General features: G+C 42.4%; 1 protein-coding gene and 1 long non-coding RNA gene across 20 annotated transcripts in view; one reads left to right on the top strand and one right to left on the bottom strand.

Annotated features, from left to right (window-relative positions):
- ERC2 (ELKS/RAB6-interacting/CAST family member 2) overlaps nucleotides 1–26,362 on the top strand; it is a 1,931,514-nt gene that overhangs the window by 1,812,397 nt on the left and 92,755 nt on the right. The window contains exon 23 of one of the 19 annotated variants that reach the window (XM_068253676.1): nucleotides 10,883–10,915. The exons of the other annotated variants lie outside the window; for them this stretch is intronic. The gene's annotated coding sequence lies outside the window, so the exon portion shown is untranslated. Of the gene's footprint in view, nucleotides 1–10,882; nucleotides 10,916–26,362 lie in introns of those variants that run through there. 19 annotated transcript variants of the gene reach the window in all.
- LOC137532790 (uncharacterized) overlaps nucleotides 1–26,362 on the bottom strand; it is a 132,573-nt gene that overhangs the window by 67,022 nt on the left and 39,189 nt on the right. The window lies entirely within an intron of this gene.

Here is a 26,362-nt window from a genome sequence, read left to right as displayed (position 1 = left end):
AAAATCGTAATGTGGGCAGCAGTCACCAGAAAATCGTAATGTGGGGAGCAGACACCTGAAAATCGTAATGTGGGCAGCAGTGACCAGAAAATCGTAATGTGGGCAGCAGTGACCAGAAACCCCCCTCCCTCACCTAGGGGCCCCCCCTCCAGAATTGCAGCCAGCAGCAAATAATCACTTACCAGCATGACGGAGATGAGATCCGTAGCTCTGCGTGCCGCTGGCTGGTCTGCTCTCTGCTTCCTGAACTGACTGTCCAATCACGCTCTCGCAGTACTTCCTGCGAGAGCGTGATTGGACAGTCAGTTCAGGAACCAGAGCAGACCAGCCAGCGGCACGCAGAGCTACGGATCTCATCTCCGTAACTCATGCCGTTAAGTGATTCTTCCCCGCTGGCTGCAATTCTGGAGAGGGGGGGGAGCGCGGAAGGGGGGCCCCTAGGTGAGGGAGGGGGGGGGGAGGCTTCCGCCCCTCCCCGCCGATCTGTGCACAATGTCCCCCCTTCCTGCGCTTAGCCTCCCTCCTTTTTAGCACTGGGGCCCCCAGGAGGCGGGACGGCCGGGGCCCACCGATGGGACCATCGGTGGTTCGGTGGGCCTGTCCGAGGCTGAAGGTAGCCATACACTGGCCGATTTGCCATCAGATCGACCAACAGATAGATCCCTCTCTGCTCGAATCTGATCAGAGAGGAATCGTATGGCTGCCTTTACTGCAAACAGATTGTGAATCGATTTCAGCATGAAACCGATTCACAATCTGTGGAGCTGCCGCTGCTGACGCCCTCTTCCAACGCATACATTACCTGATCCGGCCGGTGCATGTCCCCTGGTCTCCGCTGTCTCTTCTCCATGCTCGGCTCCTCCAGCTTCACTGAACTTCCTGCCGGGGAAGTTTAAACAGTAGAGGGCGCGCTACTGTTTAAACTTCCTTTCCGGGACATGAAGTTCAGTGAAGCTGGAGGAGCCGAGCGCAGAGAAGGGACAGCTGAGACCGGGGATACGTGCTGGCTGGAGCAGGTAATGTATTGCCGCTAGCGTCGGTCATTCGAACGCCGCTATCGACACACTCCCGACCCGCCAGCGATGGAGCAAAATCTTCCACATGAACAGATCGACGGGAATCAACGGGAACGATTGATTTCGGACGGAAATCGATCGTTCTGTCGGCATTTGCGCAACGATTTCTCAGCAGATTCGATCACAGTGATCAAATCTGCTGTATATCGGCGTGAAAATCGTTAGGTGTATGGGCCCCTTTACACTTAATTAAGAATTAAGGAAATAAACATATTTAAAAAGAAGAGTTTATGCCTATATTCTGGAACATCTATGAAAATAGAAAATGCATGTCCCTAAAATAACAATAAAAAATAAATAAACTGAGATTAGACAGGAGGGTTCTTTGGTGCCGAAACAAAAAAGGGGATATATAAATCAGATCGTATAATCAAAGCTCAAAATACAAAAATAATGTCTCCATATCCCCACATAGTACATTTACAAAGAAGAGCTCATACATTTCCAGGCACATTGGTTTCCTCCCACATTCCAAAAACATACAGATAAGTCAATTGCCTTCCCCCTAAAAAATAACCAAAGACTACAATGGACAAGACTATGGGTAGGGATTATATTGTGAGCACCTCTGGAGGACAGTTAGTGCTATGACTATATATACACTGTAAAGTACTGTGGAAGATGTCTACACTATATAAATACTAAATAATAATTATTATTCAGGAGCTTTAAAGGGGTCCCAGTGTAATATTATTTGTACATATTGGTTTGCAGGACAATTAGAGGAAACTATACTGGTAAGTGTTTAACAATACCAACTTTACTATTATAATGAATAATAATAATTTATTATAATAATGAATAAAATGCATTAACAAGCCTATAAAAACAGACCATACGTTTTGCTTTCACTACTTGCCCTGCTCCTTGATATATTATACTCACCTTAAAAGTTACTATATAATTTTAGGGTTTTTCTTAGTATAAATAATAATGAATACACAAATCTCTCTCTCTCTCTCTCTCTCTCTCTCTCTCTCTCTCTCTCTCTCTCTCTCTATATATATATATATATATATATATATATATATATATATATATATATATATAAAATCGCTCAATTACTAGTACAGTCACCTACATATATTATTAAATATAGGTTTAAACAAAAAAGTAGCAATAAAAATTTATTTACATGTAAACTATCAACATAACTTATTGTATTAAGACGTTGGTTACTTTTCAAAGAGGTGATATTTTACAAACTTTGAATTTAGTATTTAGGGTCCACTAACCTGATGATAACATTAATCAGTCATGTGGATAATTTCATTATTATGTCTATTATCCAGGAATTTCACAATTCTTTGACGTGCTCTTACTGTCAACAGCAAAATATGCCTAACTAAAGTGATGAACATTGGTTTTTATCCATGTGTCTAATTAAATTATTATCATGCGGCTAAAGAACTTCATCCCTGGTCTTTGAAGACAACCTAGAACATTACTTCAAAGGGATCTTTAACACATCCTGAGTTTCTTCTTTTGTCTCTGTGATGAAAACTTGAGACATTATCTATAGTCCTCTGCCTAATTGAGGACCTCACAAATGCTTCCACCTTCACATGTTGAAAACTCCATAAATGGTGCAAAATAATTTTACTTCTGTAAATTCCTCACCTTGTTTGGTCAGGAATCATTAAAGATGAAGGTTATGCTAGAGCACAATAACTCTAGTTTCTGACATTTGTTACAAGTCTTATATTTTTAGGTGCAAAAGCCATATTATTTTTATTCAAACCAAACCATGTTCACTGTTGACATGGATTTTTTTATTTCATTTTGATGCTGTACTATAGAATTCTATAAGATATACCAGGCCAATTTCAACTTTGGTTGTCATTGACCCATATTCCCTATTTAGGGGTTAACTTAGCAGCCTCTTATGAAACCCTGAATCTAAATAGAAAAGGAGGGCTCCATGGTGTATTACTTTAAAACTTTGCTTTATTCACAAAAAGGAAACATACTCACAAGGTATATGAATAAGATTTGCATATCAGCAGTGGGCTGGTCCGCTTAACTCCCCGGCGGCAATAACACACACGCTGTGGCCAGCAGCGCACGGTCTCCGTTGTCCTTCTTATGAAACCCTTTACAAATATAACTAGTCTTCCTTCATTAACTCATCCTTGGCAACCTTAAAGGAATGGCACCAGTACAGATGTCCTTGGCTGGGCCACATGACTGCTTATAAGATGGTCCTCCTGCCAAGGTTTCTTTATTACTTTAGAGCCCTTCCCATACCTCTTTCTAGGTCCCTGAATGTACTCTTTTCAGAGCCAAGTTCTCAAATTAATCTGGAACAGAAAGCCCTCTAGGATTAGTAGAAAATATCTACAAAGACCTAGACACCGAAGTGGACTGGGTCTCCCAGACCTCTGGTATTACTTTTCCTCTTCACAGTTCTCACAGATGGCCAACTTGTACTCGTTTAACTTTGTGGGTCCTTTGTAGGTGAGATTTGAAAAAGATTCCTTTGCATTCTATAATCTGCTTGCTTTAATATCTTCAAAAGCAGACCATAGAAGGTCTCTCCAACCACTGAACATAATAGTCACCTATAGCCTAGACAACCCGCCCAAAAGGCCTGAGTGATTGGACAGTGCCAAAAGATATGAAGGATGCTGCTCATCCAACTTAAAGTCCTAAAGCAGTGGGAAGTGTTGGAAAAATCTTGTTCAATTTTTAGGTAGTGGTATACCTTCCCTTGTCTAAATTTAAAAAGCTGGAAACTGAAATTTTTCACACTCGCCCTCACAACAGAATTATCATAGGGAGGGGCAATATCTGGATTGCCCAAAAGGGTAATTTTCAGCAGTTGTGGGAGTGTGAAAAATTTCTGTTTCCAGCTTTTAAAGTTTTGACTGGGTGGTATAACTCACCCTTCCCCTGCTTTAGGGGTTTTATTTGATAGGCAACTTTCTTCACATGTTTTGACACTGACCAATCACTTAGGCCTTTTGGATGGGTGTGCAGGACATTTTTAAGCAAGCTACCTCAATCTCTGGTTCCCAGCACCTGTTATAAAGCAGTGTTCCCCAACCCTGTCCTCAGGGCCCACCAACAGTGCATCCACACAGGTAGTTAATCAGCTCTACTGAAACACTAATTATATCACCTGAGCAGGTTTGTGGTTTTCTGCAAAACATGCACTGTCGGTGGGCCTTGAGGACAGGGTTGGGGAACTACATTTTAGAGGGCACAGCAATCCCCTTCAATCACTCAAAAATAAAATCTCCTCTCAAAATCCATTTCAAATGTGAGGTGTGGGGAATTTCTAAAGGGTCCACATAGTCTGTCTACTAATACAGTTGTGCTATGTTCTTGTTATACAAAGAACATAGTATTGCAGCACCCCATTTGTAGCATTATTATCATTTAGTATGTATATATATATATATATATATATATATATATATATATATATATATATCAGATACCTTCCGCAGCGCTGTACAGAGTATATATTGTCTTGTCACTTAGCTGTCCCTCGGGAGCAAACAAGTCCAGGGATCGGCTAGCACACCAAGCTTCTCATGAACAAGAAATGTAGTTTATTCCATAAAATGCAGACACTAAAGGCTTGATCCACTAAGACAAATAGCATGCCGTATCAGAGATAACATGCCTTATAAAAGTTAACACACCTTATTAGAGTAGCATAGCGAACTTATGTCTGCTAATTGGCAATGAGGAGAGCTCCACTTGTCCTGCCCTGAGCCCCTGCAGGTTCGTAGCGCTCTCTATGCTACTCTGATAAGGCGTGTTAACTTTGATAAGGCATGCTATTTGTCTTAGTGAAACAAGCCCTAAACGTTGACAATTGTTTCAGGGCCATGCAGGGTCCCCTTCTTCAGAACAGTGCAGACATGTAACAAGAACACCATGTGCACCCCTAAATAAATACCACCCATGGACAAACAAGTACCACCTTCTAATCAATATTCATGTAAATAAAGCATCTAATCCAGTGTCAGGTGCAATCAATATGCAATTTTGACATAGTAATCATACAGTATATACAGCTTATCATGCATTAAAGCAGTTTATGTATGTGACCTGAAAATACCTCCAATTGCAGGGACCCCCTATTATCCAAGCTGTCTCTCAGTGTAGCGTTTGAAGCCATTGGTTGCAAAAAAATATGCCATCCGTACTGCTTCCGCCACCAGAGTCGTTATCCAGCTCCGTATCCGCCTTGTTAGTGGGTTATTAAAGCAACACACCGCCCCACCGTGTAAGTAGAACCACTGGGCCAATAGGAGAGAGGCCAGGCATGTCTCTGCCTCATCACAGCGGCGTGTTGCCGTAGCAACAAGCCGCTGGCTCGCTGTGTAAAGATTGCAGAGCCACCGACCAATAGAAAGAGGTCAGGTGTGTCTCTGCATAGGAAGAGGGGCTACTGAGCGAATGAGGAGATGCCTAGCGTCAAATGATGCGTTGTCTCCTCTGTTCACTAAACTACATGCACACATCAGGCATGGCCACCAAAAGTGATCATGCCTATCAGGCCATAGAAGACTCTCTATTGGTGGGAGGACATGATAAAAAAGACACAGTAAAGTAGTACAGAAGGTGTTGCCAAGCAACACACATAAAGCCAAAACAAAACAAAATTAGGAACACAGCGGGGGAAAAAAACACCAAAAATGTGCAACACTGGAGGGACAACCAGCATGTAATCATAATGCATCATACATATAGAACATAATGGAAGGTGGGCAGAAAAAGGGATAGGGAGGGAAAGGGAAGGAGAGGGATAGGGGAATGAAAACCATGGGTGGCTGCAAAACAAAATAGTGAAAATGCAAATGTAAAAACAAAAATGTTAATTTTTAGACTTGGTAAAGAAGATCACTTGCTGGCAAAACATAATAGACATAAAACCCAGAGTACATTCATCTTTCGTCGAGATAACATATGAAGGAGTTCTGTTGTTTCAAACCCCGAAGGTGTCACAGTACCCAGAGTATGTATCCAAAAGGTCTCTTTTTGCAACAACAATAATTTGTCACGATTGCCCCCTCGGTGACCCATTTGCACAAAATGCATAGCCACTGGTTTGGTGGTGTCCAGTGGTTTGCCCTTAAGTTCTGCCTCAATTGTGATGAGATTGCGTAAAATAAAATAGTTAAATTTATTTAAAAAAATAAACAAACATGCCAGCAGTGATCATCAGAGCCCACAAACAGAAAGCTCTGTTGGTGGGCAGAAAAGGGGGGGGCGGACTCACTTGTGTGCTGAGTTGTACGGCCCTGCAGCGAGCCCTTAAAGTTGCAGTGGCCTTAAGTGTAAAAAATAGCCTGGTCACTGGGGGGGGGGGGGGGGGGAGCCTACGGTCCTGAACTGGTTAAAAGCCATATGGGGTTAACACAGATTATTACTAGAAACATTCCCAATGTAATTATCATAAATTTGTCTTTTGTTAACTAAGACTCCTCACATCAGTAACACTAACGTCATTACAATGTTTACTATTCGGCAGTTCAACTATTAGCATCTTGATTGCACCATTGCCTCACTTGGCCTGATCTCAGTAGCTGGGGCTGACAAGGCCTATGCTGTGTTCTGCTCCATCCACATCAGAGATCCCTGCTGGGATACAAGAGCTGCTGTAAGGAGGTGCACAGAGGAAACCCCATGCTAGTAGTTTTAGTGATTTTGTAAATGATTGATTTCAGCATAATTCTTGTTGAGTCACACAGCATATTTCTCTGTACTGCCTCTGGAGGATATTGTAAATATAGAAAGTCTTGTGAGGAAGTCCATAGAGCTTTTAATGCTTATTATTCTCATTTGTCTACATAATATTTTATCATATTTCTTAAAATGAGTTAAAACTAGGGAGCTTAAAGTAATCCTGAAAAGAATTAAAATAAAAAAGATACTTACCTTAGAAGAGGGAAGCTTCTGTATAGGACAGGGAATAGGCACAGCAATCCCCACTCCATCATGTGCAACACCCCAAGTGCAGCAGCTCTCTCCTGCCATATGCAGAAGATCCCCTTATCCACGTTTCACTTTCCTCATCTTCTGTGTAGAACAAAGTTTTTTATTTTCAGATTTTCATCACTATGCAGCCCACATTTAGAAAACTTTTAGCCCCCATTTACAACTTTCATATTTCATTTGCAACTCCCCAGTTATATGCACCCTCTTGTCCATGTGTAGCATCCTCCCTCTCCCAGATACACAATCAGGCTCCAGACATAGCCTTTAACATAAAATTTTGTTTTTATCAATGCTTTGAGTTAATACTGTATTAACTGAACTGAACTGAGCTGAGCAGAAGGAATTTGCTATTTCTTCTTTAAAGGGGAACTTCAGCCTAAACAAAAATACTGTCATTAAGTTACATTAGTTATGTTAATTAGAATAGATAGGTAATATAATTTTTTACCCACCCTGTTTTAAAAGAACAGGCAAATGTTTGTGATTCATGGGGGCTGCCATCTTTGTCATGGGGCAGCCATCTTTTTGGTTGAAAGGAGGTGACGAGGAGCAGGAGACACAGTTCCAACTGTCCTTTGTCCTGATAACCCCTCCCAGCTGCATGCGCTAGGCTTCAAATGTCAAATTCAAAATGTAAAAAAAAAAAAAATTTGCACCAAAACAGCAGAACGAGAGCAACTACATCAGAAATCCCATCATGCTTTGCACAGCATCAGGGGAAAAAAGCCCGGGCAGTTTTCTTCTGTGCAGCTAAAAATGAGGCTTGGATAAGAGAAACAAAGTTCTGATGCTGTGAAACTGTTAAAGAAACACCAAGCCTTTTCAGTTCTGCTGAGTCGATTTTTAGTCCGGAGGTTCACTTTAAGTGTGTCAGTCTGGCAGTTCTTTGAGCTTTAGCAGTGGAGTTAGAGCACCTGATGTGCATACTTATTCTGAATCTGTGATCAGGGAGTATAAGGGCCCTTTTTCTCTGTCCATGATGTGATCCAATTTTCGCATTGCTATTAACATGGTATTCACAGTGTCCTTTTTACACCAGTGTGATACATTTTTTGGCCATTTGCAAACGCACTGAACTCAGTATTTTTCCTGCATTTGTGATTGGTCTACATTCCCTTTTTTTCCCTCCTCATCAGAAATCATAGATCAAAACGCACGCAGCGTAAGAAGAGAAAACTGCATTGCATTGAGTGCGTTTGTAATGCTGATTGCAATTTTCTGTGAAATTTGGCTCTTGCAAGCAAAGAATCAGCACTACAGCCAGGCAAGTAGCACTAGTAGATATTCCTCTGTATTTCTCCCACTTTACAATTTATTTAAATCAGCAGCAAAAAAGCAGCACTCTGCGCCTAAACAATATGAGTTAATGTTTTACGGTGGGTGGGATGTGATGGGCATATTATCGTATAGAGGGTCAGCTTGGACCTGCCAGGGTCCATCCAGAATATTTTCTTCAGGTATATTTATGTTTTCAGTCCCTGGGGAAAGATGACAGATCATAAAGCTTAGGGTTGTTCATTTATCAGGTATGGAAACAAACAGGCCATCTAAATATGGTCCTGGAGTTGTTTTCATAACAGATTGTATATAAACTTAACATTTGCAGTGTGTTTTGTGGGTATTTACAGACCTGCCTCACGGGAGTCCCATTTGTGTACAGATCATGAACTAACGCATGCAGAAAATGCCAGCAGCATCCCACAGCCAGACCACAGCGGTTCTATATTGTTTGCTTTGCATTGACGCAGTCATGTTCTTTCTAATCATGTTATTATTAACCCTTTCATCTAGAAAGCCTTAAAGACCTTTTCCATTTTTTTTTAATACTGTTATTTGCTTTCTTATGCATCTTCATATATGTTATATTTAAGGAAAATTGAACCGAAATTACAAATGTTATTTTACCTATCCATTAAAACATCTGTGTGCATAAATAAAGGACATGGAACTCCCTAACTGGTAACCACCAACTGGTGACAGATTTCTGTACAACCTACACCTCCACTATTCTGCAGCCTGCCAAATGTGTCCAATCTGCACTTTCTGAAGAAGGGGACCCGCCGTGGCCCCAAAACAATTGTCAAATGTATACATGCTGATGAAGCAATAAACAGAATTGTTTGCATCTTGAAGCCGGTGTGCTAGCCTGAACCAATACTTGACCATTCATAAAACAAGGTAAAAAGTAATGATAAAGAGTGTCAGATGTGTAGTCAGTTTTAGAGGTGACCAAACCTCAGTGCCATGGACATGAGACATTATATTCCGTCTAGTTTTAGGGGTGAAATATTTTTAAGCCAATCTGAACATGAAATTAAAAATAGGGCTGGTGCTAAGTAGTTTAGCCGTTCCCTATATTAATCTCCATTCCCTACCATGTTTTTCAGGTAGCACATGTGCAGTGCCCTTACCTTCCAGGTGTCCTTGCCCCCCATTCAGAGCTAGGACTGTGTTTCTGATGCCTGGACCCCATGGTCCTACCTCCCATATATCACTGATAGATAGTGTATGTGTGCACCATATATTTTTAGTCTTTGGGACCACTGAGTGGAGGACATGGGCAGCCCGTTTCTAGGGACTGCACTGAGCACTATGAGGAGTAAGGGTGCAATGATGGAGGGGGGAGCTGCAGCCACACAGAGACTCTGCCGCTTAGAGGGGAGCCAAACTTCTCCCTCCCCTTCTCTCTCTGGGGCTCCCCTCCATGCTCTCCCCTCTATGCAAAGTACATGCAGTAGAAAACCTGGTAAGAGGAACTCACCTCACTTCCCACTCCAAACGCTGCTCACTAGCCGCACGTCTCATCTTGCCATCTGCATAACTGCTTATACACACTCTACTTCCTGCTAATCAGGATTAGAGTGTGTATAAGCGGTAATGCAGATGGCAAGATAAGACCAGCGGCTAGCAAGCAGCAATTGGAAGGGAAGCGAGGTGAGTTTCTCTTACCAGGCTTCCCACTGTGCCTACTCTGCATAGAGGGGGGAGCATGGAGGGAAACCCCGGGGAGAGAAAGGAAGGGAGAGGTCTCTGTGTGGCCATGGCTCCCCCTCCATCACCTATGGGAGGAACCTTTACCTAGCTACCTATACTAAAGGCACCTATACCTAGCTAACCTATACTATGCACCTATACCTTGCTACCTATACTGAAGGCACCTATACCTAGCTACCTATATTGAAGGCACCTATACCTAGCTAACCTATACTATGCACCTATACCTAGCTAACCTATACTGAAGGCACCTATACCTAGCTACCTATGCTGAAGGTACCTATACCTAGATAACCTATACTATGCACCTGCTGTATACCTAGCTACCTATACTGAAGGCACCTCTATACCTAGCTAATGTATACTGGTGGCACCTATACCTAGCTAAACTATACTGGTGGCACCTATACCTAGCTAAACTATACTGGTGGCACCTATACCTAGCTAACCTATACTGGCAGCACCTATACCTAGCTAACCTATACTGGGGACACCCATGCCCAATTACCTTTACTTGGGGCATAGTATGGGTTCACGAGTCCACGGGGGGGGGGGGGTTCAATGTTTACACAGTCGCCCTGGGTGTAATTTAGCCTGGAAACTGCCCTGGACATGGGTGCTTGGGAGAACAAATCCTCTGTCTATAGAAACATGCAGTGGGGTGTAGTGGGCTATTAAAGAAGCTCTGAACTAGTCAACACTATCTTTTTGGGGGGGGAGGGATGAGTTTGAAATCACACAATACAGGTTTGTTCTTGAACTTAAACAAACTTGTATTTTAAATGGCCATTTGAATGTTGGCTGGGTGCTGTGTGCAATTACAACACTTTAGCTTATAATAATTTTTTTTTTTATAGATGAGACCTAGTGTGTGGAAAATCTATAAAGCTGAGGTAGGTGAGGAGAGACAAGATGTATAGACTTAGCTTAAAGCCTATTAAATGACTTGCCTGAGCCTTCAGACCGCAAGTTTAGCATGTATCTCATGTGGGCTCAATAAACCATATAGAACAAATACATTCTCTTGAGAAAAAATGACCACGAGGGATTTTGTCTGTAAACATTTGTGTTTGTGACAGTGTATGAGAGGAAAATGGCAGGGATTACCGTCACATGCTATCAATTTAGCTCCTGGCAGCTAACAAGAAACATAAAATGTCCGTTTGTAATTAGTGTTCAGGACAATAAAAGATAGCAGGAAAAGGAAGCACCTCAGGGCTTTCCAGAGATTGAAATTCTCTCTGGCTTCTACTGCTGTGTCTAATGGCGGCTCCCCTGTAAATATTTAGTGCCACCTGAGGGGAACGCAGCACAGCCATCTACTTATAACTACAGTTTATATATGTATATGGCTGTAAGTGTAAATGGGGGAATTTAAAGGGTAACACCTTCTTTATATACATTCCTGACTAAATTTAGTTCTAAGCAAGGACACCAAATGATCAGCTTTGTGACTACTGCTCATTATCTGCCATGCTCAGCATTGCACGCACAGGGTCTTGAAACTCTTTGTCTACCTACTATTTGACTTGTTTGCACTTGCAGTTTCTCATGTGCAGCATGTTTGTATGGTCTAAAACTTGCATATCCACATAAATAAAACTGATAGAAAAACGTGCATTGCCTGGAAAAAGGCAGCATCTCATGGGTTGCTTGAATGTGCAAATATGCTTTAGATGTGAATGAGTCCATTTATTAACATGGGCTGTCAGTTCTAATGCGTTTTTTATGTATGACATATGGGCCCATATGCAACTTTTCTCCCGAGTTTTCTACTAGGTGATGTTTTTGCACCTTGTCAATAAAACGCCTTTCAAGCCACCAGTAAGCAGGAAAATACTAAAAAATAATTTTGAATGTATTTTTTTACCTGAGTTTTGGTGTTGAAAAGTTACTTAGAGAAGATAAAAAATATATATCCCAGAAGTAAACTAGTCCCAGAAAATATCTCCCAGAAGGAAAAGTTATTTAAATTGGGGCATAGTGTGAATTACACCTTAAAGCAAACCCCACTCATAATTTCTTTAGTAGCAGTTACCGTTTTGGACGTAGATTCTATGTCCACAAAATTTCTCCTGTAGGTTCTTGGACATAGAATCTATGCACAACATTGAAAGCTGCCGTCCGACAACTGCATGCACATGATTGCTCTGTTGTTTAAAATGGAATGATTGCTGCAATAGCAAATAGCTGCAATCATTCATTAAAATGTTATACAAAATTAAAAAAAAACTTTAAAGTTACAAAGTCACGATAAAAAATAAAGTGTTTCTTTTTTTCAGTTAAGTTTTAACCCCTACCTAGCCCATTATCCACCTTTTAACCCCTGTAATACCTATACTGTCGCTAGGGCAACAGTATGCTCTGTCTGCAGATGCACTATGCCTAGTGATGCTCTGCGTATGTAGCCTAAATGTTTGTTACCACTGCCGATACCTTTGTTGAGGAAACATTTGCACATTTCCTGTGTTACAAATAGTGTTTGAATTTAAGCTCATGGTGCAACATAGGGTAGCCATCCCCTTTAGTTCACATCTCTAAAGGTGGGTACACACGAGCTACAAATGTAGCTGGTCGCTAGCACACGGGAGCGTGTGCGCAACAGATCGGCGACAGCTCGTCGCCAGGTCCCTCCGCATACACACGGCAGAAGAGGGATTAGTGATGTGACGGAAGCTGTCGCCGGCATTACTCCCCCCCCCCGCCGGAAGCTCCGTGTATTGCCTATGGGTTGCTGTCGCTAGTCCGCATACACACGCGGACTAGCGACAGTTGCGGTGGCAACTGTCGCCAGGCGATTGACCGCACCAATTGCCGGCAACAGCTCTGAGTAGCGACGGTTCGGGGCGCGTGCGCCATACACACGGGCGACCTGTCGCCGAAACACGTGCGTGCCACGTGGTTGCGGCGACAGTTGTAGCCCGTGTGTATGTAGCTTAATGTACCACATATGGATAGTTTTACATTCTTCTGGTGCATAAGTTATCATAGCATAGCATATAAAAAAAGGTCTCAATACATTTTTCAGTGTCACAAAATCACCATTCCGCAGTACTTGAAAATCCCCTCCACACTGATCTTGTACCCTTATCTTATGCTGGGAATACACGGTTCGTTTTTTGCTAAGAATCGTTCCGATAGATACCTTCGATGATAAAATTCCGACATGTCCGATGTTCGATTCTTTTCCGCTCGATTTCTCATAGAAGTGAATGGAAAAAAGATAAGAAAAACGAGTGGAAGAAAAGAGAATCAAGCAGAAAATCGAATGGCTAATAGATCGCGCGCAGAATCAAATGCGAAAAACGTAACATGTATTCCCAGCATTACACTAGACTTTTTTTTGTCTCTATTCACAAGTAAAGTAGTACAGCAAACTTAAGGTGGCCACACACCATACAATTTTTTAAACATCTGTTTAAATTAAGAATTGCAATCAATTTTTCTGACGGATTGTAACATTTCAAAAATATGACCAATGTACCACACACCTATGTTCAATGTTGAAATCATTAAATGATAAAAATGATTGGAAACTCTGAGAAAACTGCTAGGGTGTGCATATTAAGAAATTGACAATAAATTGACAATCTAACACACACCATACAATCTTTAGAGAAATTGAAGAGAAATATCTGGCATTCCGGATAGATAAAAATCGAAAAGAAATGGGAAATCCGATCAGATTTTTCAGCCGAATGAAAAAAAAGCTTTCAATTTTTTTGGGAGATACGATAGTTTTTATCAAATTGCCGTTAAATCGGATCATTTTATTGTATCGAGTGTGGCCTCCTTTACAAGAAGTATTAAAGGCACATGAGATAAGGACTAGAGAAAATCCTTCTGGTGGAATACCACTCAGAAATCAATGAGTAGTTCACTGGTGTGATATGCTTTATTCAGAGGCTATGCATGCAAGGGTCAGAGTCCAATAATAAGACAGGGCATTCATACAGAAATTGGCATTCAAGCCCCTTTTACACTTACCGTGTCAAGTCATGTGTTTTTACCCACCACTGCCACAGCTCGTCACAGTGGCCATTAAAGTCTATGAGAAATACCACACTGCCTGCGGTGTGATACTATGTAATGGAAATGCTCCGGGCGCCAAAGTAGCGCACAAGCTTCAGTATATTACTGCGATAATCTTGGAAGTGCTCCAGAAGTTGTGTGATTTTTTTTTCTTTGGTCGCACTGCGGCTATAACAAGTAATGAAAAAGAGAAGAACCGAGAGCCCGATATGGTGTAGTATGTCAAGATAATTGGATTATTAGAAAGAGTATGAATTGTATACTCACAAACCAGGGTTACCTCCAGGTAACCACTGTATAGGCAGGTGAGGAGATTAGCCTGTCCCCACTCAGGATTAAGAAGTCGCTCTCTGTAGGCTTGAAAAACAAGAAGGGGTATCCCCCTCCACCAAAGGTGGATACAATCAGTATTATGATAGAGAACAGAGGCGCCAAAAGGATAAAAACAATATTTAAAAGTTTTAAAATTATTGCTTAGGAGGCAGTGGTGGACTCACCTCCCACAAGCAGACACAACAACTGTGTATTCACAAAAGGGAAATTTATTGGTATACTCCAAATAGGATCGCAACGCGTTTCGCAGGTCAAACCCGCTTCATCAGGCAATTACAGGAAGAAGGAGGCGCCAGGTGCTATCTGGACATACTGCTGTTGTGTGCTCCTTCCTGTAATTGCCTGATGAAGCGGGTTTGACCTGCGAAACGCGTTGCGATCCTATTTGGAGTATACCAATAAATTTCCCTTTTGTGAATACACAGTTGTTGTGTCTGCTTGTGGGAGGTGAGTCCACCACTGCCTCCTAAGCAATAATTTTAAAACTTTTAAATATTGTTTTTATCCTTTTGGCGCCTCTGTTCTCTATCATAATAACAAGTAATGTGTCTTTTTGGTTGCGATGTGGTGCGATCTAAATCACACTGCACCTGCAGAGTAGCAGTGTAAAAGGACCCTCAAAGCTTCAGAATACAATCAAAAAATTTTCTAGTGCTAATAGGTTACTGCATTTTAGTTCCACCTCAATTAAATTTATGTGACTGAAGTCATATCTTAACTTATGATTGATGATTCTGAACCTTGATGTGCACCTGGAATTAGCCCCTCCAGTATATATCCAGATGTGCCCCTGGTATTAGGTCACCCCCTAAGTATAGCTAGCCAGATGTGCCCCTAATATTGGCCCCCCTCCCTCCAAAGTAAAGCTAGCTGGATGTGCCCCTGGTATTAACTCCCTCCCTTATAAATAGCCAGATGTGCTCTAGTAGTAGTTCCCCCCAGAGTATGGATAGCCAGAAGTGTATCCATAACTAGAGCCCCCCTCGATAGCCATGTGTGATGCCCTGACCCCTCCTCTATTAGGCAGCCTCCCCCTCTGTGCAGAGATTGGTAAAAAAAAAAAGCAGTTGCAGCAAGCTTGGCTCACCTCTCCCTGTTCCAGGGGAGATCCTGCAGAAAAGTATTCATCTCTACAGCCAGCTCTGTACTGCAGATTACCAGTCCAGACTTGATGACATCATCATGCCGGGACTCTTGTATTGGACAGTACGGAGCTGGCTGGGAGCACACTCCAATTGTGCCACCAGTACAAATTGTATATCTACGTCCTCGTGGCTTGGAAGAAGTCACATAGGACATAGATATACTGTACTGGTGGAAAAAGTGGTTAATGTGTGCAGACAGGGCATGTTAACTGCACACTGGCATTACTGGGATTTTTGCAATTTACATAGTGAGTAAGGAAAATTACGTAACTTCCTATATACAGTGATGTGAGAAACTATTTGCCCCCTTCCTGATTTCTTATTCTTTTGCATGTTTGTCACACTTAAATGTTTCTGCTCATCAAAAACTGTTAACTATTAGTCAAAGATAACATAATTGAACACAAAATGCATGGTTTTTATTATTTAGTGAGGAAAAAAACTCCAAATCTACATGGCCCTGTGTGAAAAAGTGATTGCCCCCCTTGTTAAAAAATAACTTAACTGTGGTTTATCACACCTGAGTTCAATTTCTGTAGTCACCCCCAGGCCTGATTACTGTCACACCTGTTTCAATCCAGAAATCACTTTAATAGGAGCTATCTGGCACAGAGAAGTAGACCAAAAGCACCTCAAAAGCTAGACATCATGCCAAGATCCAAAGAAATTCAGGAACAAATGAGAACAAAAGTAATTGAGATCTTTCAGTCTGGTAAAGATTATAAAGCCATTTCTAAAGCTTTGGGACTCCAGCGAACCACAGTGAGAGCCATTATGCACAAATGGCAAAAACATGGGACAGTGATGAACCTTCCCAGGAGTGGCCGGCTGACCAAAATTACCCCAAGAGCGCAGAGAAAACTCATCTGAGAGGCCACAAAAGACCCCAGGACAACATCTAAAGAACTGCAGGCCTCACTTGCCTCAATTAAGGTCAGTGTTCACGACTCCACCATAAGAAAGAGACTGGGCAAAAACGGCTTGCATGGCAGATATCCAAGGCGCAAACTACTTTTAAGCAAAAAGAACATTAAGGATCGTCTCAATTTTGCTAAAAAACATCTCAATGATTGCCAAGACTTTTGGGAAAATACCTTGTGGACCGACGAGACGAAAGTTGAACTTTTTGGAAGGTGCGTGTCCCGTTACATCTGGCGTAGAAGTAACATAGAATTTCAGCAAAAGAACATCATACCAACAATAAAATATGGTGGTGGTAGTGTGATGGTCTGGGGTTGTTTTGCTGCTTCAGGACCTGGAAGGCTTGCTGTGATAGATGGAACCATGAATTCTACTGTCTACCAAAAAGTCCTGAAGGAGAATGTCCGGCCATGAAGGCGGTTCATGTTAGAAAACCCTCAAATAAAGCTGAATTACAACAATTCTGCAAAGATGAGTGGGCCAAAATTCCTCCAGAGCGCTGTAAAAGACTCGTTGCAAGTTATCGCAAACGCTTGATTGCACTTATTGCTGCTAAGGGTGGCCCAAACAGTTATTAGGTTCAGGGGGCAATTTCTTTTTCACACAGGGCCATGTAGGTTTTGAGTTTTTTTTCTCACTAAATAATAAAAACCATCATTTAAAACTACATTTTGTGTTCAATTATGTTATCTTTGACTAATAGTTAACATTTTTGATGAGCAGAAACATTTAAGTGTGACAAACATGCGAAAGAATAAGAAATCAGGAAGGGGGCAAATAGTTTTGCACATCACTATACATGCATCACTTATGTTGCCTGTTAGGACCTGTCCACACTTGTTCATTGGCTGGTAACACAATGCATAGACTGAGATCACCTTGCTCAACACTCCGATATGCATGCAGTATGGCATTGACTGAACATACTGCTGATCAGTGCATGAGTGGAGACATCAGACAGTGCTGTCTATGCACTGCCTGGTGTACTTGCGGATCGCTTTAGTGAGATCATCAATGCATAAGAGTGGAAAGACCCTTACTCAAGTAACGAAAGTGATGCATGTATGTAGCGAGTCACGTTGCTTGCTTCATACATTCTAGTAATCTCAATGTGCTCTGTCTGCACACGTTAAAGGGGAACTTTAGCCTAAACAAACATACTGTCATTAACCATTTAAGCCTTCTGGACGTAGAGGCTACGTCCAGAAGGCCATGTTTACTCCTGCGGCCGATCGCGCGTGTGCATGCGCACTCCCGGCCGTGGTTCATCAGCCCAGGGATCAATGAATCAGGACATGGTGCCCGATCATTTATCCCTTTTCCCAGCAGAAAAAGTGATGGCTTCTCTCAAAGGCTCGCTCTTTTTCCTCTTACATCCTCCCTACGTCCCTCTAAGCGTACATGTTACGCTCAGAGTGATGTAATGTAAACAAACTAATGGCTGCCATCTTGTCGCCAAATAGTGAAACTACAGCTACATGTAAAAAAAAAAATAAACACATATTTACATAAAAAAATTACTACTTACATCCCACCCTCCCAAAAATACCCAAATAAGAGGTTTAGTTAAAAAAACAAAAAAATTACAATAAAAAAGTGAATATTTACCTAGGGGTCTAAACTTTTTAAATATCCATGTAAAGATGAAATATTTCTATTTTTTTTTTTTTATTATAAACTTGTAAATAGTGATGGATGCAAAGCGGAAAAAATGCACTTTATTTCTAAATAAAATATTGTCGCCATACATTGTGATAGGGAGATAATTTAAATGGTGTAATTCCTAGGACTATTAGGCAAATACAATACGTGGGTTTTAATTATGGAGGTATGTATTATTTTAAAACTGTAATGGCCGAAAACTGAGAAATAATGAATGTTTTCCGTTTTTTTCTTATTCTTCCTGTTGAAATGCATTTACAGTAAGGCCCGGTTCACATTAGCGGTTGTTTGCCAAACGGACCGGATGACCTGACCGGATCCGGACCGGATCCGGATCGGAACCGTACGGTTCTGATCCGGATCCGGTCAGGTTGCATCAGGTGGTAATCAGGATGCGATCCGGATCCGTTTGGCAAAGTTAACGTAAAAAAAAAAAAATGTTGGGATCTGGGAGGTCAGCAGAAGGGGGACCTGTGGAATCAGGCCCTCTGCTGTTTAGCACTCACCTCCACCTCCGACATGCTGCCAACATCCTGCCAACACCTCCAGCTCGTGCTGCTCCACTCCAAAATGCTTGCCCATGTGTCCCCAGCCAATATCGCCGCAAAAATCCGCATAGGAAGTGGGGTAGAACATCCGGATTTCTCAGCCAGTGTGTTGTGCGGCCTCCGGTTCCCATTTGTTTGTATTGGCCGGATGGTGCAGTCCGGCTCCGCCCCGGATACGGCTGCCGGAGGGGCCGGATGAAAAAATAGCGCATGTTGGAACGGAGGCCGGAGTCCGGATCCGGCCCGGATCCGGTCCGGCTCCGGTTCTGCATAACGGACCCATGTGAACGGACGCATAGGCTTTAATTGCTATGCCGTGCGTCCGTTCCGTCCGTTCTGCAGGCGGTGCGGCTCCGGCACGGCGATTCCGGAGGGCCACCGCAAGTGTGAACCGGGCCTTAAGTAGCTCTTAACAAAATGTACCACCCAAAGAGAGCCTAATTGGTGGCGGAAAAAACAAGATATAGATCAGTGCATTATAATAAGTAGTGATAAAATTTTAGGCAAATGAATGGGAGGTGAGAATTGCTCGGATGCATAAAGTAAAACAAGGCTGAAGTGGTTAAGTTACATTAATTATCTTAATTGAAATAGTTAGGTAATATAATCTCTTACCCACCCCGTTTTAAAAGAACAGGCAAATGTTTGTGATTTCATGGGGGCAGCCATCTTTTTGGGTGAAATGAGGAGACACAGTTATAACTGTCCAGGCTTCAAATCTCAAATCTCAGAAGGAGAACAACATCATCAGAAATCCCATCATGCTTTGCAAAGCATCAGGGGGAAAATGCCCGGGCAGATTTCTTCTTTGCAGCTAAAAATGAGGCTTGCGTAAGAAAAATAAACTTCTGATGCTGTGAAACTGTTAAAGAAACACCAAGCTTTTTCAATGCTGTTGAGTAGATTTTTAGTATGGAGGTTCACTTTAAGATCAAAATTCTTTTGTGAATTTACCTGTTTTGATGGTTTTAGCTACCCTGTGGATAAGAGGCATTGATTACATTTGTTTTCTTCTCCCTTATATATTCCACCTCCATAGACATAAACACAAGCCACATTTATATGTGTGTCCTTGTTTACCAGCAGAATGCTTTGATGATAGTCAGGTCTTTTATGTACGGTATGTCTGACAGTCATCTTCAGCTTAAAATCACTTGTATAACAAAAAAGGCACGGTTTTACTCAATGTAGATTTAATATTCAATATGCCCTAATGTACAGGCTGTTAGATAGAGCTAATAATTCCATAGCAACCATATGTGCTGCGTGATCTGGTTTGCATGTACTCCTGTATTGTCTTATTGCTGTATGTCACCCCTAAATATTGTCTGTAACCTTAACTAATGTCCAGCGCTGCATAATATGTTGGTGCTTTGCTTTATAAATACAATACATAAATACATTTTGGTTTGATAAGTATCCTCCTATAAGATCTGTGCTTGTAAACAGTGAGATGTTCTTGCCATGAGGATGGCTGTGTTCCCATGCTGCCCCCCAGTCTTTTCATCACCCCTCATCTTGTCCCTCATCAGCCCGGATTAATTGAGCGCTCAGAGAGTGCAGCTCCGTCATCAGAGCAGGAATGCTGGAATTCCTCTTCATTGCCTTCCTCCTGCCTCTTATCAACTCCATCTAATCAGGTTACCTTCTGTAGCCTGAAACTGTGACCCGTGAGGATATTGAGCAGTTTGTTAGCCATTAATTCCTCTACAAAGTTGTTTAACAAGCACTTAATGCTGTTGTGCTCTTTCACACAAAATGTGTTGCTGTTATTGAGAGGGTTTCACTGACACATGTGCCTTGCTGAAACCTTTTTTTCCCTGAGAAGCACTTAGTTACACCACGCAGATTATTGATGTTCTGCCTTTTTATTTAATAATTTATAGATGTTTATTTTTATTTTAATTCATGTGAAACCACATTCTTTTTTTAATTTTGTAAATAACTAAAACCTCTGCCTCGTCAATGTTGTCTGTTGTCTCACTGGCAGAAATCCCATCATTTCCTCTCCTTGACCCATTAGAGATCTAATCAGAGGCCAGGCTGTCAGCAGGGATGGAAGAAGGTCATAGCAATGACATTAGACACAGCAACTAAACATTTTTTTTGTTATATGAAAGTACCCACTTCATGTGAACTGTCCAAGTTTTTAGTACTATTCATTACTTTATAAGGGTAGGTTCCTACGTGCATCAAAGCGTATGCATTTAAAATAAATCTATTTAAAAGAAAAAACTGATCTGTTTCTTTTCAATTTTGCAGTGCACTGTCTTATTAACCGGAAGAAGCGGGTGACTCTCGAAAAAATGCGTTGTTTGTATTGGCGTCCAATAAATTTACTCTTTAACCTCCACATTGAGGTAACATTGTTCCTTACTAACATCAACAATGTCTTCAATCACATTGGGGCTCCTCCCTCCCACCCAGAGTGGCTAAACGTATGGTTAAAATGTGTCTCTTTAAAAGGCACTTTTAAAGTATTGCCCTTTGGGACGGCCTATGAGAAGGGAAGTGGGAGTGGATGTTTCAGAATCAGAATCAGCTTTATTCGCCAAGTGCGACAGGTGCCGCACCCGGAATTATTTGTGGACACATGGCAGACATGGATGGTAGTGCGTGTTAACAGCAGTCAGTAGTAGCTACATAGGAATGCAACAGTATGACAACAACAATATAGGAATACAACATAGGAATACAACAGTTAACAGTGACAGTATAACAACAACAACATTGATAGTATCAGTAACAAGCATAGTGTGGCTGAACAGCCCCATTGTGCCAGAGTAGCGTGATATGATTATTATAACACGTGGACCAGTGGAACAGTGAGGACTACAGGCATGCACGCATGCTCTCATTCGTTGAGTATGTTTGTGCTGTAGCAAACAATATCATCACCCTAAAAGGATTGGAGAATGTAAAGAGTGGGGGGAGGGGGGATGGATCCATTGGGAGTGGTGGTTGTGGTAGAGCATCTTTGAGCTGTATAGAAAAATACACTCTGGGAGCTCCTTCACAGTTACAGTGAGGTCCTACACACTGAAGTACCTCAAGATAGCTATGCTTCTAGCACTGCACTCGGAAAAAGGAAATCCAGGTGGAGATAGAGCATATTTTTAACATTGCAATTTGTGTGATCCATTTTTAACTGCTGCCGAAAACATACCTAGTGTGTAATTTTTTTTAATGTGTTGATTACATTTCTGTAGATTGATTAAATTGAACCCTTTTTAACTGAAATGTGACTCTCAATTTTTCATGCCTGTGCTAGTTTTGACTATAGATGGCATAAAGCTGATGTTCTCCCCTTATTTAGGCCCCCTTCATACTTGAGATCACAAAATGCTAGCGATTAGCGGTAGCGTTTTGGGCCAACGATCTTTACACGAATAACATGCATTTTCCACTGTAAATCTTCACATTTTTTAGCGATCATGATTCGCGATTGCAATACCTTGTGATTGCTAATGTGATTGCGGCAGTGAAATCACTGCCATATACTTAACAATGCACTAGCGCTTTAAAAAGAGCTATCAGTCACTGGCAATTCAGCGATTATCAGTAAACGAATGCTCAAGTGTAAGTGGGCCCTTAGGAAGGGAAAAAATTCAGAACCCGGGAAGACTACAGACCTGTAACCTTAACATCAATTAAGCTAAACTGTCTGAAGGTATTCTAAGAGAAGCTATGCATATTTTATAACACATAATGATCTCATTTTAACTCATCAACACGGGTTTACTAAAGACAGGTTGTCTCACCAACAAGCTTTGAATGAATGAAGTGGTGAATTAACATTTAGATCTTGGGAAAGCTATAAATGTAGCGTACTTGGACTTAGCAAAGGCTGTTGAAACTGTTCCCCACAATTTGCTAAAGCAAATACAATTCTGGCATACATAAAACAGGAAATAAATTCACAAGATGCTAGTATACTACCTCTGTATAAATCACTTATAAGGCCACATCTGGCGTATGGAATACAGTTTGGGGCACCACACTGCAGAAAGGACATTAACATACTAGAACAGGCACTAACACAGGCAACTAACCTAATGAGGGGAATAGAAGGGCTCACTTACCAAGAAAGGTTGGACAAACTGGGTATATTTAACTTGGAAAAAAGATGGCTAAGGAGTTACCTTCTTAAGATGTATGAATATATCACTGAGAAATACAAAATCTTAGCCAATTAGCTTTTTGTCCTTAGGCTTATTCAAAGAATAAGGGGACATGATCTCCATATGGAGGAAAAGGTTTTTCCATCTATATAGGAAGGGGTATACAGTAAGAGTTAATAAGATGTAGAATACAACAGGAAGTAGTTATGAGAAAGTCTATATCTGCATTTAAAAGAGGTTTGTGATACTTTCCTTGCATTGAAAGACATTCACGGCTATATCCAGCAAAGTTGATCCAAGGATTTTGGCTATTACCTCGATTTGGAAAGGAATTTTCTAAGGGTTTTATTTCCTTGCCTTCCCCTGGGTCAACTGTGATATATTAGGGTGCAAGAGAGAAAGGTACCTAATGCTTACTAACTTATTCATTGTTTTTGGACTTGGACGACTGTCTTTTTTCAACCAAACTAACTGTGTAACAGTGCTAGTTTCCTGGCTCCACATTTTGAAAATTAGATCTTAAACTCATCTCTGCAGTTGACAGGTATGAATAATACAGCTGGGAGTAGCTTTTTGTACCAGGCAAACTGATATCAGCCACACTTTTTAACTGCCTAGAACAGTGTTTATTCTAACTTCTCGTAAACATACCGGTAAGTTAATTGGCTAACTGCTAACTCACAATAATTGACCCTCGACTGTGGTACTGACACTAAACATATTTGTTTGATGTACTTAATAAGTCACTGCAGAAAATGTGACAGCAATATATAGGCAAATAATAATAATAATCTAGCTGAATGCTAAACTTGCCATTACTGTCTCCAATGTTCCATTGTTATTTTGGCTTATTAGCTAGCAGAGTTGTTAGTATGGACATTAGTTTTTGAATCCCTTCATGTCAGTTCACACCCCCTTTCCAACTTTGTTTATCAGCCTGAAATTACGTTGTGCTTGAAATTGGTTATTTGAGATGTTCTCTTGGATGCAAATGTGGTTTCATCTACAATGACTTCACAGCTCTGTGCTGAGTCTTGTGACTTAGCTGTCATTTTTACCAGCGATTCCCATAGCACAGTTTACAACCTTGGCCCAAGTTTGTGCAAATGAACATTCAGGCTGCAAGGCGTCAAATTAGTATTACAAGATACAGAAGTTTGGTTTACCTTGTGATCTCTACCATGTTTTTTCTCTGAAATTTGGAGGGCTACCAAGTGGCCTATATTTATTCAGCTCCTTTTGCCTTCATCGGTTCACTGATCTTTCATCAGAGTGATGAACTGTTTCCTTTCCCAGTGTACTCTGAAAAGGCACCAGTGTTATGCCTAATTAATCCTTAGGCCCTATGCTTTTAATATCCAGTAACTGAGCAGAACTGTTGACTGCTGACAGCATTCCTGCTGCTGCTGCGCTGCCTCTTTGCTCATATTCTGGCCTGGCTGAGAGTAGGTTGACTTGTAAGATTAACAGATTCTGGATTGTGAATGGTCAGAACCGCTGTGGGTGCGTGAAGCTGGGTCTGGCAGGGGGACTGATCGGATGATTCTTGCTACATCCTTCAACATTATATTAGAGATAGCCCGAACCTCCGATTTTCGGTTCGCGAACCGGGTTCGCAAACCTCCCACGAAAGTTCGGTTCGCGCAAACTTTCGCGAACCACAATAGACTTCAATGGGGAGGCGAACTTTGAAAACTAGAAAAAATTATGCTGGCCACAAAAGTGATGGAAAAGATGTTTCAAGGGGTCTAACACCTGGAGGGGGGCATGGCGGAGTGGGATACATGCCAAAAGTCCCAGGGAAAAATCTGGATTGAACGCAAAGCAGCGTTTTAAGGGCAGACATCACATTGATTGCTAAATTGCAGGCCTAAAGTGCTTTAAAACATCTTGCATGTGTATATGTTCCGGCAGAACCCGAAGTGTGGCCACTTCGCGCTCTGGCCAGCCACTTTGGGTTCTGGCCGGCCAATGTGCGAAGTGGCCGCAGCGCAGCGGCCAATGTTAGAAATGTAATGTTTAAATGTATTAAAACCTGCTTAATTTCATGAAATATAGCCGGTGGCAATGTAATAGATGAAGCCGCCGGCTTTCGCACTGCCTCCTCCTCCTCTCCTCCTCCTTCCCCCCCCCCCCCCGCCTCTGTCCTCTCTCTGCCTCCTATACAACATACGGAGCAGCCGGGGACAATGCGTGTCCCGGAGAGTCGTTCGTCGCGGCAGGGGAAGCAGAGCGGGGAGGCTGCAGACATTGCTTCTGCCAGCACCCGCTCTGCAGGAACGGCAGGATTCCTCTGCCGCGACGAACGACTCTCTGGGACACGCGTGTCTCCGGCTGCTCCGTATGTTGTATAGGAGGCACTGAGGCAGAGAGAGGCGGGGGGGAGGAGGAGGAGAGGAGGAGGAGGCAGTGCAAAAGCCGGCGGCTTCATCTATTACATTGCCGCCGGCTATATTTAATGAAATTAAGCAGGTTTTAATACATTTAAACGTTACATTTCTAACAATGGCCGCTGCGCTGCGGCCACTTCGCACATTGGCCGGCCAGAACCCGAAGTGGCTGGCCAGAACGCGAAGTGGCCACACTTCGGGTTCTGGCCGTAACATATACATCAATCAGGGAGTGTAATTAGAGTACTGCTTCACACTGACACACCAAACTCACTGTGTAATGCACCACAAACAGGTGTTTGCGTAGTGACGGCCGTGCTGGACTGGTGCGCACCATGGCGAGAGTGCAGGCCGTGGCGGTTTTCAAGCCCATATGGTCGCCGGGCTGTGGTAGCTTAATGATAGAACAACAGTGACTGTCCAGCTGATCATTTGATCTGTCCACAAAGAAGCAACAACCTTATTATCTTTGGTGTGCCACCGCCCGAGACACTCATATAGCCGGCGGTCATTGCTTCATTGTGGTACGCAAGCCCCTTCACCATGACAAGGTAATGATCACGAAGAGGAATGGGCACATGTACATGCCTTTTGTTTTGTTGTTGCAGCTGCAGTGCAGCCAGAAAAATTAGGCAGGCATGTACACGCACCAGAAAAATTACTATAGCGGCCACTGCTAGCAGCGGCCTTAAAAATTCAGGAATCTGCCTGGAGTCCTGGACCCTGTTGGTGGTGGAGAAGGCAAGCGGCCTGCAGGCAGATATGCTGTGTGGCACTGGGGAGTGACTTAGTCTTGGGGCAGGCAGCCAGTCACATGGCATGCAGGCAGAGATGCTATGTGTGGGGACTGACTTAGTCTTGGGGCGGGCAGTAGGCCTCCGTGATCCATGCCTCATTCATTTTGATAAAGGTGAGGTACTGAACACTTTTGTGACTTAGGAGACTTCTCTTCTCAGTGGCAATGCCTCCAGCTGCGCTGCGCGTCCTTTCTGACAGGACGCTTGAGGCAGGGCAAGACAGAAGTTGGATGGCAAATTGGGACAGCTCTGGCCACAGGTCACGCCTGCACACCCAGTAGTCCAAGGGTTCATCGCTGCTCACAGTGTCTACATCCACACTTAAGGCTTGGTAGTCGGCTACCTGCCGGTCCAGGCGTTGGTGGAGGGTGGATCCAGAAGGGCTAAG

The sequence above is a fragment of the Hyperolius riggenbachi genome, chromosome 9 (assembly GCF_040937935.1).
Source record: "Hyperolius riggenbachi isolate aHypRig1 chromosome 9, aHypRig1.pri, whole genome shotgun sequence".
Lineage (NCBI taxonomy): Eukaryota > Metazoa > Chordata > Amphibia > Anura > Hyperoliidae > Hyperolius > Hyperolius riggenbachi.
The sequence above is the reverse complement of the archived record's forward strand: the minus strand, read 5'-3'. Positions and strand labels throughout refer to the sequence as shown.